At 38.1% G+C, this 17995-nt stretch overlaps 1 protein-coding gene and 1 non-coding gene across 2 annotated transcripts in view; one reads left to right on the top strand and one right to left on the bottom strand.

Annotated features, from left to right (window-relative positions):
- The window catches only part of AR (androgen receptor), a 184037-nt gene that overhangs the window by 72179 nt on the left and 93863 nt on the right, over positions 1-17995 (top strand). The window lies entirely within an intron of this gene.
- Positions 11477-11583, bottom strand: LOC118015873. The gene has a single exon (XR_004680723.1). It is a non-coding gene; the product is annotated as a U6 spliceosomal RNA (small nuclear RNA).

Here is a 17995-nt window from a genome sequence, read left to right on the forward strand (position 1 = left end):
TTTCCATATATACTTTTCCATACACTTTTCTCTATCAGCATTTCTCTCTCTATATATAAGAATATATATATTCTTAAAAGTTTCACAATATTTAACTGTATAGATATGTTGCAATCTATTTTGTAATTTCCCACTGGTGATATATATTTTGTTTTTCTCCCTGACTTTTTTGATATTAAGAGTAGTGCTGCAATTAACATCCTCAAGAGGCAGTATACACCGTGTTTAAGGGGAATAGCTCTAAAGCCAGAGTATTTTCATCCAACTATTGGTGCTACCATCTTCTTACTCTATGACCTTGGGCAAGGTACTTAATTTCTCTGTGCCTCAATATCTTCTATAAAGAAATTGAGATAATAATGGTCTCTATTCTATAAGACCATTATGAGGATTCTTAATAATACACATTAAGAACTTAAGTATTTATACAGTAAGTGTCAGGCACATAGAAAATAAAACAATTAGTAGTTAGTATGATTGTATACTTTTATTAGCATAATTTTGAAAAATACAAATTCTTAGTTGCTAAATAGTTGGATAAAACGATGTATGCATTTTAAATCTGGTAGATATTACCTCTCCACCTTGCCAAAAAAACTACAAACATTGGATATTATCAGAGTTTTAAGTCTTTGTAAATCTTATAGGTTAAAAAAAACAGTTTATCATTATTTTAAGTTTCCTCTCTTTAATTATGAGGGAGCATGAGCATCTTTTCACATGTTTATTGGCCATTTATATTTCTTTCGTGTGAACTGGCTGTTCTTGGCTTTGGCCCATTTGTTGTTGTTTTTGTTTGGCTTTTCATCTGTTTCTTTTTGATTTATGGAGCTCTTTGTATATAAAGGAATTTGGCTTCTTGTCATATGTGTTACAAATAGTTTTCCCAATTTATCTTTCAACTTTGTTTATGTGTTTTTCTGTCCGACAGTCTTAAATTACGTAGTTAAATTAATCATTCTTTTCCTTTAAGGCTGTTGAGTTTTGGAGGTCCATGCTTCAAAGGTATTTCTAGATGGGTTTTATTTAAATCATATGCTAGAAGCCTTTTTTGCCAAAAAGCCTCAATTATGGATGTAAGAGCTAAAAGGGATCTTAGGCATTGCATAATTCAACCTTTTTCTCTTCATATCTTTTTAATTCTTCTTGCAGAGGAAAAAGAAATTTAGTCCCAGTGAAGGGAATGGACTATAAAAGTTCGAAGCAAGCTAATGGTAAAAAGGCAGACTGGGACTCTGTGCTCTTGGTGCCTATTCCAGTGATAATTCAGTTTAAGCAGATTATTTGATAAAATGAGTTTCTTACTTTAAAAAATACATATTTAAACAACTCAGAGATGGAGTTTATTTATTTATTTACTTATTTATTTTTGAGAGAGAGAGAATGAGTGGGGTGGGGCAGAGGGAGAGAGAGAATCTTAAGCAGGCTCCACATCCAACATGGAACTTGATGTGGGGCTCGACTTCCGGACCCTGAGGTCATGACTTGAGCCAAAATCAAGAGTTGGACACTTACCTGACTGAGCCACCCAGGTACTCAGGAGTTTATTTTCAATGAAGTACAAAACACATTTTAAAACAAAGATTTACTTTTATTTTTCAGATTAATTTTTACTTTGAAAAACATCAGCATATGTTCTGTTAAACATATATCACGTATGTGTTTAAGCATTTAGTTAAATGAATGTGCAAATATTCTAACCAAAGGAGCATAACTTTTTAAAATTTCTCAATTATTTTAGTTGTGAGTGTGAAACGTTGACTTATTTTCACAGAAATTAAGTAGACTTTTGGTCTGATACACATGAGAACCAAAAAGCATTGGCTTGAATGCTAACCTCATTCTCACCTTTCTTTCCCTGCTTTTGCAAATCCTGGGACTAAATCTAATTCCTTTTAAATTGTTTGGAACCTTAGCAAGCCAACCTGTCTGGATGTGGATCTGCCCAGATCATTCCCCATTTTAAAGCTCTCTCATGGCTCCTCATTGACTGTAGGGCAAGGTCCAAGCCCCTTAGCCTAGCTTAATTACTATAGTCACTTGACCTCTAGTAGTGCAGTCTTCCAGCCTTATTTTACACTTCTGCTTGTACATGCTCTTTCTCTGTTTGGGGCAACTGTCTTCTTGCCCAATTGCCTGCCTGAAAAAACAATTCAAATAAACATTATTTCTGCTACTTCTATGAAACCCTTTCCAATCTTTCTACTCCAAGACTAAGTGTTTCTATGGGCAGGACTTCTGGAGTGGCAATTTTAAAGATCACGGTAGATCCTCTTCCCAACAAACAGCCATTTAAATGGTAAAATTTATAAAAACAGCCATTTAAAATCTCTGGAAATTGTCCTAAGGGCATAGAGCAAATAGGGAAACACTTATTCAGGAAAATCTAAAATTCTCAGTAAGACTAGCAGGAGGCAATGGCATTTGAACCATAACCTGCTCTCATCCTTACTCCTTGCTCTGTGTGATGGAAGCTGTTCTCCAGGCAAGTGAGGCCAAGAAGATGAGTGCTCCCTTTCCTTCCAACTCCTACTCAAGGGCTATAGTTTCACCCCCAGAAGGACAGGACATCAGCCTCTCTTATGCCCCTTAGCCCTGTATTGCAGAAGCACTATTCTAGAAGACTGGAGATTACCTAGTTTCTACTCATGAAGGCTCTGCCCCAGTGGTGGTAAGCCAAGAATATTGGGGAACTGATTCTGCCTCACCTAACTCATATATAGGGTGAAGGTTCCATACCAAGAAAGGTAAGCCAAGAGGACTAGGGGCTACCATCACTCCCCAGGGTCCACTCCTTGAGCAGAGGAGTCACTTTGGGAGAAGCAGATCACTGTCCTTGGTCCCCAATTCCACTGCAGTGACATAGAGGTTCCACTAAGGGGGTAAAGCAGACCATTAGGATGGAGAGCTCCACAGGTCTGCCTGAGGGGACTGAATTTATTTGGAACAGAGCATGAGAAAGTTCATGCCTATGGGCTTTGTCAAAAACAGTGGAGATCTTGGAGGTTAGCATTGAAAAGGGGTTTGGTAGCTCCATCATACTAGTAGCAACAAGCTAAATACTAGACCAGATGGAAGGTTACCAAAGAGAACAAGAAAAATAGACAGCCAAGAAGAGGCTGTGTGTGATTACACTCATTTCTGATTCTGTGGAGTGCTGTGCACATGTGTAAGGCTGCACCCACTAAGGAGAAATGAGATCAAGATGAGGGGCAGACTAAAACATTCCTCAAGCCACATGCAGATGCATCAGTAAAATGTAGAAGGCTTAAGGCTGGAGATATTTAAGCACAAATTTCTGACCAAACATTGCCTGAACAATATGCTACTCTGACCCCGGGGCAACTCATAGGAAGCCAGGCTTAATTTAAAAACAAACAAACAAACTTGTCTTTAGCAGAATGGAAGACTGTGCCCAGAGCCACACCCCTGAAGAGTGACCAGAGAGAGAACCTCTGAGAGACTTATTCCTGGCTGAATGTGGGGCAAAATTCTGAACTCCCAGAAATATGAAAGTAGTCTTCAAGCCACATGCACATCCAGTGGTAAAGGGTAAAAATTTTTAAGTCTAAGGAGGCTTAAAGTACAACATTTAACCAAAAAGTGGTTTATGTAGATCTGGTGTTGACCTATGGGAAGCCAGTCTAAAAGATTAAAAACAAAGAAACATATCTGAGGAGAGAACATCAGACACTTCACAATGTGGGGGAAATAGACTTCTCAGAATTAATTCAGCCAAGTCACTAAGTAAACAAATGACCAAACAGAAAATAAGAACAAGCTCCAGAAAGAGGCACATCAGCATCCAGAGTTGTTACAATTAGTATCTGAAATATCCAGTTCTCAACTAAAAATTAGGATATGTGTTCGTTTACCTCTATGGAGGTGTTGAATCACTGTTGTACACCTAAAACTAATATTACACTGTCTGTTAACTAACTGTAATTTAAATAAAAACTTAAAAAAATAAAAATTAATTTAAAAAATACGAGATGTACAAGTAAAAGAGAAAGTATGGCCCATACACAGGAAAAAGAAGTGGTCAACATAAAATGTCCATGAAGAAGCCCGGATGTTGGACTTACTAGACAAAGTAATATATTTATAGCTACTTTAAATATATTCAATGAACTAAAGGAAATAATTTCTAAAATACTAAAGGAAAGCATGAGAACAATTTCTCATCAAATAGAGATCAATCAAGTGATAGAAATCATGAAGAACCAAATGGAAAATCTGGAGTTGAAAAGTATAATAATTGAAATGAAAAATTCACTAAAGGGGCTCAAGAATAAATTTGAGTTGGTGGAAGAAAGAATCAGCAAATTTGAACCTAGATGAATAGAAAGTATGAATTTTGAAAAACAGAAAGGAAAAAAAAGAATGAAGAAAAATGAAGAACCTCAGAGAAATGTGAGACACCTTAGTAGTGCACCAACTTACATGTAATGGGAGTATCGGAAGGAGCAGAAAGAATATTTCAAGAAACAATGAGTACTGTATTCCCAAATTTGATCCAAAACATTAATCTACATATCGAGAAGGTCAACAAACTCCAAGTAGGAAAAATGCAAAGAGATTGACACCCAGACACATCATACTCAAAATGTTGAGGCCAAATGTAAAGAGAAAAACCCTGAAATTAGCAAGAGAGAAATGACAAGGGAACTGCACTAAGATTAACAACTGACTTCTCATCAAAAATAATGGAGGGCAGAAGATGGCGTTATAGCATATTCAAAGTGCTTAAAGAAAAACCTGTGAACCAATAATCCAGTATTCAGTAAAATTATCTTTTAAAAGTGAAGGTGAAATAAACATTCCAGATAAATAGAAACTGGGAGAATTTGTTGCTAGCTGACCTGCCTTGCAAGAAATACCGAAGGGAAATGACATCAGACAATAATTTTAGTCCACATGAAAAAACAGAGCCACAGTAGAGGGAATTATGTAGATAATGATAAAAAGTAGAATTACAGGGGCACCTGGGTGGCACAGTTGGTTAATCATCTGACTCTTGATTTCAGCTCAGGTCGTTATCTCAGGGTGAGCCCTGCATTAGGCTCCATGCTTACCGTGGAGTCTGCTTGAGATTCTCTCTCCCTTTCCCTCTGCCCCTCCTACTCATGGTCTCTCTCTAAAATAAATAAATCTTTTTGTAAAAGTAGAATTTCATATTTCTTTTTTTCTTGATAAAAATTAATTGGATGAAACAATATCAATAAAATTGTATTGTTGGTTGGTGACATATAGAAATATACCTGTAAAAATATTTGTAAATATAATAAAGTGCAGAAAAGAAGAGTGGGAATTAAGCTAAACTGGAGTATGGAAATCATATCAGATAGTAAATGAACTCCACAGAAAGAAATGAAAAAATATGATAAATATGATGATTAATATAAAAATCTCTATAACTGTGCTCTCCTTTATTAGTTTTAAATAAGCCATTAAATATAGACATGATTATATAAAGCAAAAAGTATAAACACGCATTGTTTGGTAATACATAGAGACAAATTATGTATAATAGTTATATAAGGGGAGATTATGGATCTGTAGAAGAATAAGGTTTTTATAACCTCTTGGAATTTAGTATAAACCTGAGGTAGATTCTGATGATTTAAGATGCATGTTAGAAACATAGAGCAACCACTGAGGAAATTTTTTTTTTGAAACGGGAGAGAAAGAGAATCCCAAGCAGCCTCCACACCCCGTGCGGAGCTCAATGCGGGGCTCAGTCCCACAACCCTGAGATCATGACCTGAGCCAAAATCAAGAGTCAGACGCTTAACTGACAGAGCCACTCAGGTGCCCCCACTGAGAAAAAAAAATGTAAATATAGTTTACAAAAATTTAAAACACAGTTAAAATTGTTCACTAGAAAATACATATGCAACTAATGAATCATTAAACATTAACATCAAAAACTAATGATGTATTATATGATCACTAATTGAATTTAAATTAAAAAAAGAAAATACCTACTTTAGCAAAAGAGGTGGCAAACGAGTAATGGAGGAAAAAGTGGTAATGAGAAATAAAGAAAACAAAAAAAGCAAAATGGAAGAGGTAATTCTAACAACAATAACATTAAATGACAATAAGTTAAATAAATCAAAAAGTGAGATTATCAGCACAGATAAATAAAACAAGGTATACATATATGCTGTCTACAAGAGACTCACTTTGGATTCTAAGACACAAATAGTTTAAAAGTGGAAGGATGGAAAAAGATATTCTATGCAAACAGCAATCAAAAGAGAGCCTGGATTAGCTCCTTCTAATTTTAATCAAAATAGACATTAAGACAAAACTAGTTTTAGAGATAAAGGACATATTGTTATAATTAAGGATTAATCAAGAAGATAGAACAGGTATAAACATATATGTACCAAAATATAGAAAAGTAGTTCAACAATAATAGTTGGAAGGTTCTATCCATTAAATGGAACAACTAGACAGATCAGCAAGGAAATAGAAGAGTTGAATAACAAAATAAAACAGCTAGACCTAATAGACATCTTTTTTAAAGTTTTCATTTAAATTGTAGTTAGTTAACATACAGTGTAATACTAGTTTCAGGTGTGATTCACCACTGCCATACAATATCTCGTGCTTATCACAACAGGTGCACTCCTTAATCCCCATCATCTATTTTACCCATCCCCACCCACTTACCTCCCCTCTGGTAACCGTCAGCTTCCTCTCCATAGTTAAGAATACTTTTCTTGGTTTAGATGTCTCTCTCTGTTCCCCCTTTGCTCACTTGTATTGTTTCTTAAATTCCACATATGAGTGAAATCATATGGTATCTGTCTTTCTCTGACTGAGTTATACCTCAGCATAATAAAGGCCATCTGTGAAAAACCTACAGCTAATATCATCCTCAATGGGGAACAACTGAGAGCTTTTCCTCTATGGTCAGGAACAAGACAAGGATGTCCACCCTCTCCATTGCTATTTAACATAGCACTGGAAGTCTTAGCCCCAGCAATCAGACAACAACAGACAAAATAAAAGGCATCCAAATCAGACAACAACAAACAAAATAAAAGGCATCCAAATAGACACATAAAAAGAAGTAAAAATTTCACTATTTGCAGATGACATGATTCTATATACAGAAAACCTAAAAGACTCCACCAAAAAAACTGCTAGAACTGAAAAAAAATTCAGTGAAGTTGCAGGATACAAAATCAACATATAGAAATCTGTTGAATTTCTATACACCAATAGGCAGCACCAGAAAGAGAAATTAAGAAAACAATCCCATTTACAATTGCACCAAAAATGGTAAGATACCTAGGAATAACCAAAGAGGTGAAAGACCTGTACTCTGAAAACTATAAAACACTGATGAAAGAAATTGAAGCTGACACAAAGAAATGGAAAGACTTTCTATGCTCATGGATTGGAAGAACAAATATTGTTAAAATGCCTAAATTTACACATTTAATGAAATCTCTATCAAAATACCAAAGCATTTTTCACAGAACTAGAACGAGCAATCCTAAAATTTGTATGGAACAACAAAAGACCTGAATAGCCAAAGCAACCTTGAGATAAAAAAAAAAAAAAAAAGCAGAGCTAGAGGCATCACAATTCTGGACTTCAAGTTATATTAGAAAGCTGTAGTGATCAAAACAATATGGTACTGGCACAAAAATGGACACCTAGATCAATAGAACAGAATAGAAAACCGAGAAATGAACCCACAACTATATCGTCAATTAATGACTGACAAAGCAGGAAAAAATATCCAATGGCAAAAAGTCAATCTCTTCAACAAATGGTTTTGGGAAAACTGGAGAGCAACATGCAAAAGAATGAAACTGGACCACCAAACACAAAAATAAATTCAAAATGGATTAAAGACCGAAATGTGAGACCTGAAACCATCAAAATCCTAGAGGAGAACACAGGGAGTAACCTCTTTGGCCTTGGCCATAGAAAGTTCTTACTAGATATGTCTCCTGAGGCCAGGGAAACAAAAGCAAAAATAAACTATTGGGACTAAATCAAAATAAAAAGCTTCTACACAGCGAAGAAAACAATCAACAAAACTGAAAGACAACCGTGGAATAGGAGAAGATATTTGCAAATGAGATATCTGATAGAGGGTTAGTATCCAAAATATAGAAAGAACTTCTAAAACTCCACACCCAAAAACCAAATAATTCAGTTAAAAAATGGGCAGAAGACATGAATAGACATTTTTACAAAGAAGACATCCAGATGGCTTAATGGACACATGAAAAGCTGCTTAACGTCACTGATCAGGGAGGTACAAACCAAAACTACAATGAGATATCACCTCACACTTGTCAGAATAGCTAACATTAACAACACAGGAAACAAAACGTGTTGATGAGGATGCAGAGAAAGGGGAACCCTCTTATACTGTTGGTGGGAATGCAAACTGGTACAACCACCCTGGAAAACAGTATGGAGGTTCCTCAAAAAGTTAAAAATAGAACTACCCTATGACCCAGCAATTGCACTACTAGGTATTTACCCAAAGAATACGAAAGTACTAATTCAAAAGGATACATGCAGCCCTATGTTTATAGCAGCATTATCTATAATAGACAAATTATGGAAAGAGCTCAAGTGTCCATTGATTGAGGAATGGATAAAGAGGTGGTACATATATACAATGGAATATTATTCAGCCATAAAAAAAGAATGTAATCTTGCCATTTGCAACCACATGGATGGAGCTAGAGAGTATCATGGTAGACCTAATAGTGATGACCTAATGTGATGAGCACATCACTCAACAATAGCAGAACACAAAGTCTTCTCAAGAGAACATTAAACATCTTGCAGAGTAGACCATATAATAGGACACAAATTAAGTTTTTAGTGTTGCAAATTTTACAGTCAAAGTGAAAACTCAGCCCAAAGAAAGGGAGAGCATGTCTGAAAATCATATCTAATAATGACCTTGTATGCAGAATATATGAAGAACTCTTACAAACAAATAATAAAAAAATAACCCAATATAAAAATGGGCTAAGCATTTGAATAGATATTTCTTTGAAGAGTATATACAAATGAAATATCACTATCCATTAAGGAAATAACAATCAAGACCATAATGAGATAAAACTTGATACAGACTATGAAGGTTAATCATCATCACCACCACCATCAGCAGCAATTATCATCAAGTATTGGCAAGAATATTGGAAAACTGGAACCCTCATATACTGCTGATGGGAATGAAAAATGTTGCAGCTGGTTTGGAAAACACTTTGGGAGTTCTTAATAAAACCAAACATGACAGTTCCCTCTTAGGTATATAGGTAGAGACTTATAGCATCTTCTTTCCCAGGTATATATACAAGATGATTGAAAGCATTATATCCACATGAAAACTTGTCAGTGTTTATAACAGCTTTGTTAATATCAGCCAAAAGGTAGAAACAACCCAAATGTCCACCAACTGATAAATAGATGGATGAAAGGTGGTATATCCTTATAATACAATATTACTCATTCATAAAAAGGAATGAAGTATGCTACAACATGGATGAACCTTGAAAGCATCATGCTAAGTGAAGGAAGTCAATCACGATTGGCCATGTATTATATGATTTCATTTATATAAAATGTCCAGAATAGGCCAATTCATTGAGACATAAAGTAAATGAGGTTCACAGGGGCACCATGGAGGGGAGGATGGGAGTTCCTGCTAATGAGTATGGGGTTTTGTTCTGGGGTAATGAAATATTCTGGAATTAGATAGTGGTGCTATTTGCACAACTTTGTAAATATGCTAAAAAACATTAAATTATATATATATTATATATATATACTTTATTGTATAATTTAAATGGTGGACTTCATGGATGTAAATTACGTCTCAGTGAAGCTGTTTAAAGATTGTGTTTTGGGGTGCCTGGGTGGCTCAGTCGTTAAGCATCTGCCCTCGGCTCGGGTCATGATCCCAGGGTCCTGGGATCGAGCCCCACATCGGGCTCCCTGCTCGGCGGGAAGCCTGCTTCTCCCTCTCCCGCTCCCCCTGCTGTGTTCCCTCTCTCGCTGTGTCTCTCTCTGTCAAATAAATAAATAAAAAATCTTTAAAAAAAAAAAAAAAGATTGTATTTTCCCCCACTACCATGTTTTTACATCGCTCTGTATTATTCTCACTTAATTTTTTTTTCAAATTATATTTGAATAGCTGTTTGCCTATGATGGCTTCAAGAAACGTCTGCTGCTTGTTTCTTTCTGTGTCCCTGGAGCATAGAAGAATTCAGTTGCCACCTTTTGAATGGGTGTGAAGGCTTTGATAAAGATAATGAGCTGTAGCAAATACAGAATGTGGCAATTTTGTTACCTATATACAAATCTGTAAGAGACCAGTTCCATGGTTAGAGGAATCATTATAGAAAATGCACTTCTCCCTTATAAATGAGCTTTGGCATATCTTATATTAAAACTTCTAATTTTGATTTACATTTTTATAAAAGCATGTTTTTTTCCCTTCAAATCCTAAACAATATTCTTGATTTTTTTTTTCAGCTGTAGTCACAACCGTTTGCTTATCTAAGAATAAAAATGGAATTTTAAGATATAATTACATTTGCTTCCAACAGTGGTGTGCAAATGGTATTAGTGTAAAAATATTCAGGATTTCCGAATATCTATGACCAGTTGTGGTGGCCAGAGTTTATTTTAGCCTTGTGTGTATACAGTGAAAGAATATTCAAATGGATGTAGCTGTTACTTCTTTTTTTTCTTTTTATTTTTTTAAGACGTCATTTATTTGAGAGAGAGAGTGTGTGTGCGAGGGATGGGAGAGGGGCAGAGGAGGAGGGAGAGGAAGAGGGAAAGAATCCCAAGCAGACTCCATGCTGAATGCAGAGCCTGACTCGGGGCTCGATTTCATGACCCTGAGATCATGACCTGAGCCAAAACCAGAGTTGGATGCTTAACTGACTGAGTCACACCGGTGCCCCTAGTTGTTATTCCTTGTTGCGTTTCTTTCCAGTTGCAGAACCTTAGGCAAGTTGCCATGTCTCACTGTGCTTTAGTTTCTTCATCTATCATTTCAACCATGCAAGGTTGTGGAGAGGATACATTATGGTAATTGATATGAAAGCACCTGAAATATACACTGCACATAGATGGTGGTGATGATGACAGTAATAATGATTATGATGGTGGTGGTGTGCTGTAGCATCTTATTTTGTTATTCAATGCATATTACATACCATGTACTTGCAGAACATCTAACATGAATTAGCTCACTTAATCCACATAACAACCAGGTGGGTAGATGTTGTGACTATCTCCATTTTATGGATGGGAACTGTAGTTGCTCAGTAAGTGTGACTATAGGTGTCACGGTGCTGGCATGGGGTGTTAAGTCAATACTAGCTTTCTTCCTTTACATGGGTATTTTTTCTCGTCTCTATCCAAGTCAGTTGTAGATGTCCAGAGACCACTGTTTTGCTTTGTTTTGTTTTTTAATATGCAACACTTCACTAATTTGCATGTCATCCTTGCACAGGGGCCATGCTAATCTTCTCTGTAACGTTCCAACTTTAGTATATGTGCTGCTGAAGTGAGCATGAGACCACTCTGTTTTTTGTGTGTGTGTTTGTTTGTTTTTAAAGATTTTATTTATTTATTTGAGACAGAGAGAATGAGACAGAGAGAGCATGAGAGGGAGGAGGGTCAGAGGGAGAAGCAGGCTCCCTGCCGAGCAGGGAGCCCGATGCGGGACTCGATCCCGGGACTCCAGGATCATGACCTGAGCCGAAGGCAGTCGCTTAACCAACTGAGCCACCCAGGCGCCCGAGACCACTCTGTTTTTATATGGGTATAGCATAAGCATCTAGGCAAATTGTGTTTAGGACATTGATTGATTGGTTAGTTGTGTTTAGGACATTTAATGAAAGTGCGGCACAGGGCCCCAGGCAGCCCAGTATTACTTAGCCCCATGAAAGGTCTCCAGACCACTCTAGTCCTCATCAGATAGAATATTGCCCTTTTCAACTTCCAAACTGCAGGAAGCAAGAACCACATTTCAGATCCACTATTTCCTCATCGCCTAAGAAGTATGGAGAAGGAAGGGAAAAATGAAGGGGTGGAAATTGGAGGGGGAGACGAACCATGAGAGACTATGTACTCCGAGAAACAAACTGAGGGTGTTAGAGAGGAGGGGGCTGGGGGGATGCGTGAGCCCGGTGACGGGTACTAAGGAGGGCACGTACTGCATGGAACACTGGGTGTTATATGCAAACAATGAACCACAGAACACTACATCAAAAACTAATGATGTACTGTATGGGGACTAACATAACACGATAGAAAAAAAAAAGAAGTATGGAGAAAAAAGTACAGCTTTCCAGAGCTGAGAGGGGAAGAAAATTATATCACTGTCCTCTCCTATCTACTTAGAGAGGGCATTGCATTTTCAACTTAGCTGGTTATGCTTCTTGTAGTATGATGTTTCCTTTTTCTCACCCTCAGATGCCAGCTCCCACCTGGCTTTTTGTCATGCCTGTTTGCCCCTGGGAGAAAGCAGCTGAAGCTTGCTTCTCAGGGGAGGTTGAAGGTTAAACTGCTCCCTTTGCCAGGAACACACCAACCTAGTTTTCTGCAAGCTATGTTCATTTGTTTTCTCATTAGTTCGTTCATTCATTCATTCATTGATTTATACATTCATTCATTTATAGGTTCAGTATATATTTTTTAAAGGTTTATTTATTTTAGAGAGAGTGCACATGTGAGTGGGGGAGGAGCAGAGGGAGAGAATCTTCAAGCAGACTACCCCCTGAACCTGGAGCCCCGTGCCGAGCTCAATCCCACAACCCATGACATCATGACCTGAGCTGAAACCAAGAATTGGCCGCCTAACCCACTGAGCCACAGAGGCACCCCTGGGTTCAGTAAATATTTAACAAACACTACTTAGGAGCCAAGCCATGTGCTAGGCACTGGGAGTAGAACAGTAAACAACAACAACAAAAAACTGCGACTCTCAAGGAATTGATAAAGATAAACAAGTGAATCCACAACCTGGTTCTGCTTTGAAAGCTAACTGTCTGGTGCTCCTGATCTCACGATCACAGAGAATTTAGCCTACATCTCATCCTCCTTTGGAGATAGGGCATTATTGAACCAAGTACTCAAGAGTCAGTCATTTGGAGACTAAATCATGGAATCCTAGAAAACTAGTACCAGGAGCAAGGCAGCAGAATGGAAGGAGCGTGGAACACATAGTCCGAAGTTACTGTGTCTAGGCCCAGCTGTGTTGCTCACTGGCTTAGCTCCTCTGACTCCTTTTGCTTATCTGGAGAATGGGATTAATGAAAATCTCTATATGGCAGGGTTGTTGGGGAAATTAAATAAGATACTTCTCAGTCAACTGTGTATCTCCTTACCCTGCTGTACTTATCAGTAGCTGAAATTATTTTTTGAGTCTTCATATGCTTTTTTCATGCACCTCCCCCCAAATGGAAGCTTCCTAAAGGCAGTCATTCACTTCGTATGACTTTTTCATCACTGTATCCCTAATCTAATGGTGCCTGGTTTATGGTAGGTCCTGAATACATTCTTATTTTTTTTTTAAAGATTTGATTTATTTATTTGAGAGAGAATGAGAGACAGACCGAGCACATGAGAGGGGGGAGGGTGAGAGGGAGAAGCAGACTCCCTGCCGAGCAAGGAGCCCAATGCGGGACTCGATCCAGGGACTCCAGGATCATGACCTGAGCCGAAGGCAGTCGCTTAACCAGCTGAGCCACCCAGGCGCCCCGGTCCTGAATACATTCTTATTGACGGAATGGATGATAATGAATGTGAAGGTATTTTAAAATTTATGAAATGCTATTCATATAATTGTTGTTAAATTAAACATCTCTAATCCAACACTCTTGTTTTATAGATACCAGAAAGCAGTTTGGTATATTAGAAAGAGTGCCAGATTAGGAATTAAAACCGGAGTTCAAATTACAACCCTGCTACTTTCTAGCTGTACCACTTCAGACAACTTGCTTAACTTAACTCCCCAAACTTTCCCTGACTCATCTGTTTGCCTCATAGAGTGGTTATGCAGATCTCAGGAGATAAAGGTGTATCAGTGAGCTGATATATGCAGGTTTTATAAGATGAGACAACTGAGGGTCAAGATAAAAGGTGACTGGTCCAAGGTTGGTATGGCAACAAGTTAGTATCACAATTTATGATGGCATCTCAGGCTTCCAACTCCTAGTCTAGTATACCAAAGCAGATTCCAGAGCAGAAACTGTGGAGGAAAATAAACAGTGGCCAAGGATAAGGGAAAGCAAGCTCTGCCTGACAGCAACTTATCTGTTCATAATAATGGCGAAGGGGAACTAGGAAGGTACTGTGTCAGAGACCACATGATCACTTTGCAGAATGGAAAGAACTCGTTCATCAAGTTGAACAATTCATCTATGTTTATCTAACAATGACAGTTCCACCAGCTCTTTACCACTTCACTGTCATCTAGTTCAAAAAGATGCCAAGTATGACACATTTTCCTTCTCAGGTTTTATCCTAGATTACATTTTGTTCAACTCTGTGTTTAATTTTACTATAGAAGGAAAGTAAGGCAAGGTAAGAGTATGTCAAGGAGCTGTTCTCCATTTCTGCTGAGGACAGAGGAAAAATATATTTTCAGGGATTTGGGTTAGATATGAGGAAGAATTTGTAGGCAGGAAGTGGGAGATACTATAATCAAATAGATATTGTTAAATATTTGGTATTTTTTAAGAGAGGTTTTCATATATCTGATATAGTTTAGCAGTGTCCTAATTAGAACTCAAAAGTTGTTTAGGATCTATCTTGGCCTTCAAATTGAGATGTTGTTTAAAAGGCAACATGGCTGTTTTCCAACTTTGTTGTGAGGCTTAAGAGTAAATCAAGGAGGAAAGAGAGAGGTGAGTTGAGTGGGAAGTGCTTAGGCAGTATCTGGGCTAGACACTGGAAATTCATCAATGAATGCCACATGATGGATGGGAAACAGATGCACACATAGATTATTTGTGATATAAAACATTATAGGTGCTTCTGAAAGACTGTGCAAGTTGGGAGCATGATCATATTCCATCTAAAGCATAGAGAGTCAAGAAGGGCTTCATGGGGGCGCCTGGGTGGCTCAGTCAGTTGGGTGTCCACCTTCAGCTAGGGTCATGATCTCAGGATCCTGGGATCAGGTCCCGCATCGGGCTCTCTGCTCAGCGGGGAGTCTGCTTCTCCCTCTCTCTCTCTCATAAATAAATTAAATCTTTTTTTTTTTTTTTTTTTTTTTTTAAGGCTTCACGGAGTAGGTGATGGCCTCTTGGGCTGGGACTTGAATTATGAGATAACATGGCAAGGGAGACAAATGGTTGGGAGCACTGCAATGTCATTCCAGTTGGAGGGAATGCCAATGTAAGCAAAGACACAGAGGGGTAAACAGACTTAAGACAGAAGAACTGAAACAAGGTGTGGTGGTATGGCTTGAAGTTCATATGGGAAAATTTGTGGAAGAGATAAGGAGCTAGAAATAGGCCTTGAATGCCAAGCTAATGCTTTGAATTTGTATCCTGTAGGCCAAGTTATTTTTAGTGTCTGCCTAAGATCACTTAAGCATTTCATAAAATTACAGATACTCAGGTTTCACCTGTAGCTTCAGATTCAGACAACTCTGGGCTAAGTTAGGGTGTGATCAGAGCTCTGTAGCTCTTCCGGGGATTCTGATGCATCAGTGAATTAGGCCACTGCTGTAGACCATAGGGAATTATTAAAAAGTCTTAAGGAGGAGAGTTACAGAAGCAAATGTTTTAGATAGAATTCCTCTGGGGTCCTATGTAATTTATGGATTGGAGAGGATCAGACAGAAAGCAGAAAGACTTCAATAAGAGAGTTGCAGGTATTTTGAAGGTAAGGTGTGGGGGGAAGGGTGGGTGTTATTTAGGCAGTAAATTAAAAGATAGTAGTCACTGACTGGGTGGTGATGGTAGGTGAAACACATTGAGGATGTATATTATTACATTATATCCAGACTAACCCATGGTTATATATATATATATATCCCAGTCTCTCTCTGTCTCTCTCTCTGTCTCTCTCTCTCTATATATATATATGCGGTGAGAGGGGCAGAGAAGGAGGGAGACAAGCAGACTCCCCACTGAGTGGGGATTCCCAACACAGGAATCAATCCCAGGACCCCAAGATCGTGACCTGAGTCAAAACAAAGAGTCAGACGCTTAACCGACTAAGCCACCCAGGCGCCCCCCATAGGTTGACTCTTGCATATTCTAGGCCCTGGGAAAAGTTAGTCTACAGAATATGACTAAAAACATTGCTCTACAGAACTCGGGCATAGAGGTTATAACACCTGGCTTCTAGTCTCAGGCCTATCTCTGGGAAACTGTTTCTTCTAGTCAATTCTCTGTCATTTTCTGGGCCCCAAATTTTCCCCTGAACAGTAAGAGAGACTAAATCACTGGTTTGAATCCCTGATTTGACATTAATATCAATAACATCAACTTTTTAAAAAATAGGATGCCTGGACCCCACCTAAATTCAATTAAATCAGAATTGGGGGGTGGAAAGCTCCCCTAGCGATTTTGCCATGCACCCAAGGGTGAAAAACACTGGGCTAGATGATCTCTGAGAACCATCCAGCCCTGACAGTCAATGACAGTGCTATGTCATATATGCATGGTAGACAAAGCATAGGTTTTGGAATTAGCCAGACATGCATTCAAATCCTTGCTGTTCTACTTTAATTAGCTCTGTGATCTTGAAAAAATTAATCAATGGCTCTGTACTTCTGGCTCCTCATTGTAAAATGGAGATAGTCTGTGTATCCTGTAGTAGTAGTTGTGAGGATGAAGCATCTTTGACAGTGCTTAATACATAGTAAGCCCTCAATCTCTAGTATCAGAAGTTCAAGTGGAGGATGTGAAGAAAATATTGGTCCGGTAAGATTTAATGTAAATTAAAAACAAGTTATTTTCTCATTTCCTGTTTTTTTGGTAATGGATTCCAGAAACAAAGAATGTGGAAACATCTCTCAGCCCTCAGATTTGATGACATTGCAGAAAGGAATCTGGCTAGTTCTTCCGTGGCTGATTGGCTGAGATGGCTAGGAAGCCATTGGAAAGATTTTGGCTCATGGAATACAGCAGATGTGGCTTGGGAGATGTAAAGGCATGACTGTAATAAGGCTTAATCTGTTCAGCCCCATTTCTGAAAGTGATTTCAGAAGAAAAGGACAGCTTGGTCATTTTGGTGAGGCACACTGATAAAAACAGTCTTACTGCCACCCTTCCAGCTGTCTTGGCATGTCTGTCAGTTGATATAAACTACAGGAAAATGTAAATCACCAGTAAGCCTACAACTACTGGATACATAGTGATAAGTAATTGTTCTATTCATACATGTCTCTGCATGTCAGGTCTGTGGCTTGAGTACACATTAGAACCATGGGCATCCTCATCCAATCTATTCCAGAGTAAATGTTTGACAAGTATGTAAAACATCTAGCTAGATTGGTAAGAGGATTTTAGTACCTGGTACTTTTAGGACCCCCAGGCAAAACACACAATTTTCTTTTCCTGTAGTAATCAGTATCTTGGCCCCTTTTATAGTATTTTTTTCTTATAGATTGGATTAACCATTTGTGCACTCATATTAGCCCAAAACGAACCCATGAAAACTCCTCTGCAAACGGGGGCTGTGTCTTTCTCATCTTTACATACCCATCATTTAGCAGAGCTCCCCCTTCATAATGTATGAATGATATGAATTTTGAATGGATGAATGAATGGTATGAGTGATGTCTCTTCTTCCTCCCTTCATGACACACAATGAGGATTAGTGTGTGTGTGTATGTGTTGGGGGAAGGAGTGATTTTTGTAGCTTGTGAACTATAACCTGGCTTGGAATATAAGGAAGGCTTAAACAATGGTAGAGTGAAGACTGCCATAAAGCTGCCTTTTCATAAAAGCAACAAACATACTAG

The sequence above is a fragment of the Mirounga leonina genome, unplaced genomic scaffold (assembly GCF_011800145.1).
Source record: "Mirounga leonina isolate KUSES-001 unplaced genomic scaffold, KU_Mleo_1.0 Mir_101283, whole genome shotgun sequence".
Lineage (NCBI taxonomy): Eukaryota > Metazoa > Chordata > Mammalia > Carnivora > Phocidae > Mirounga > Mirounga leonina.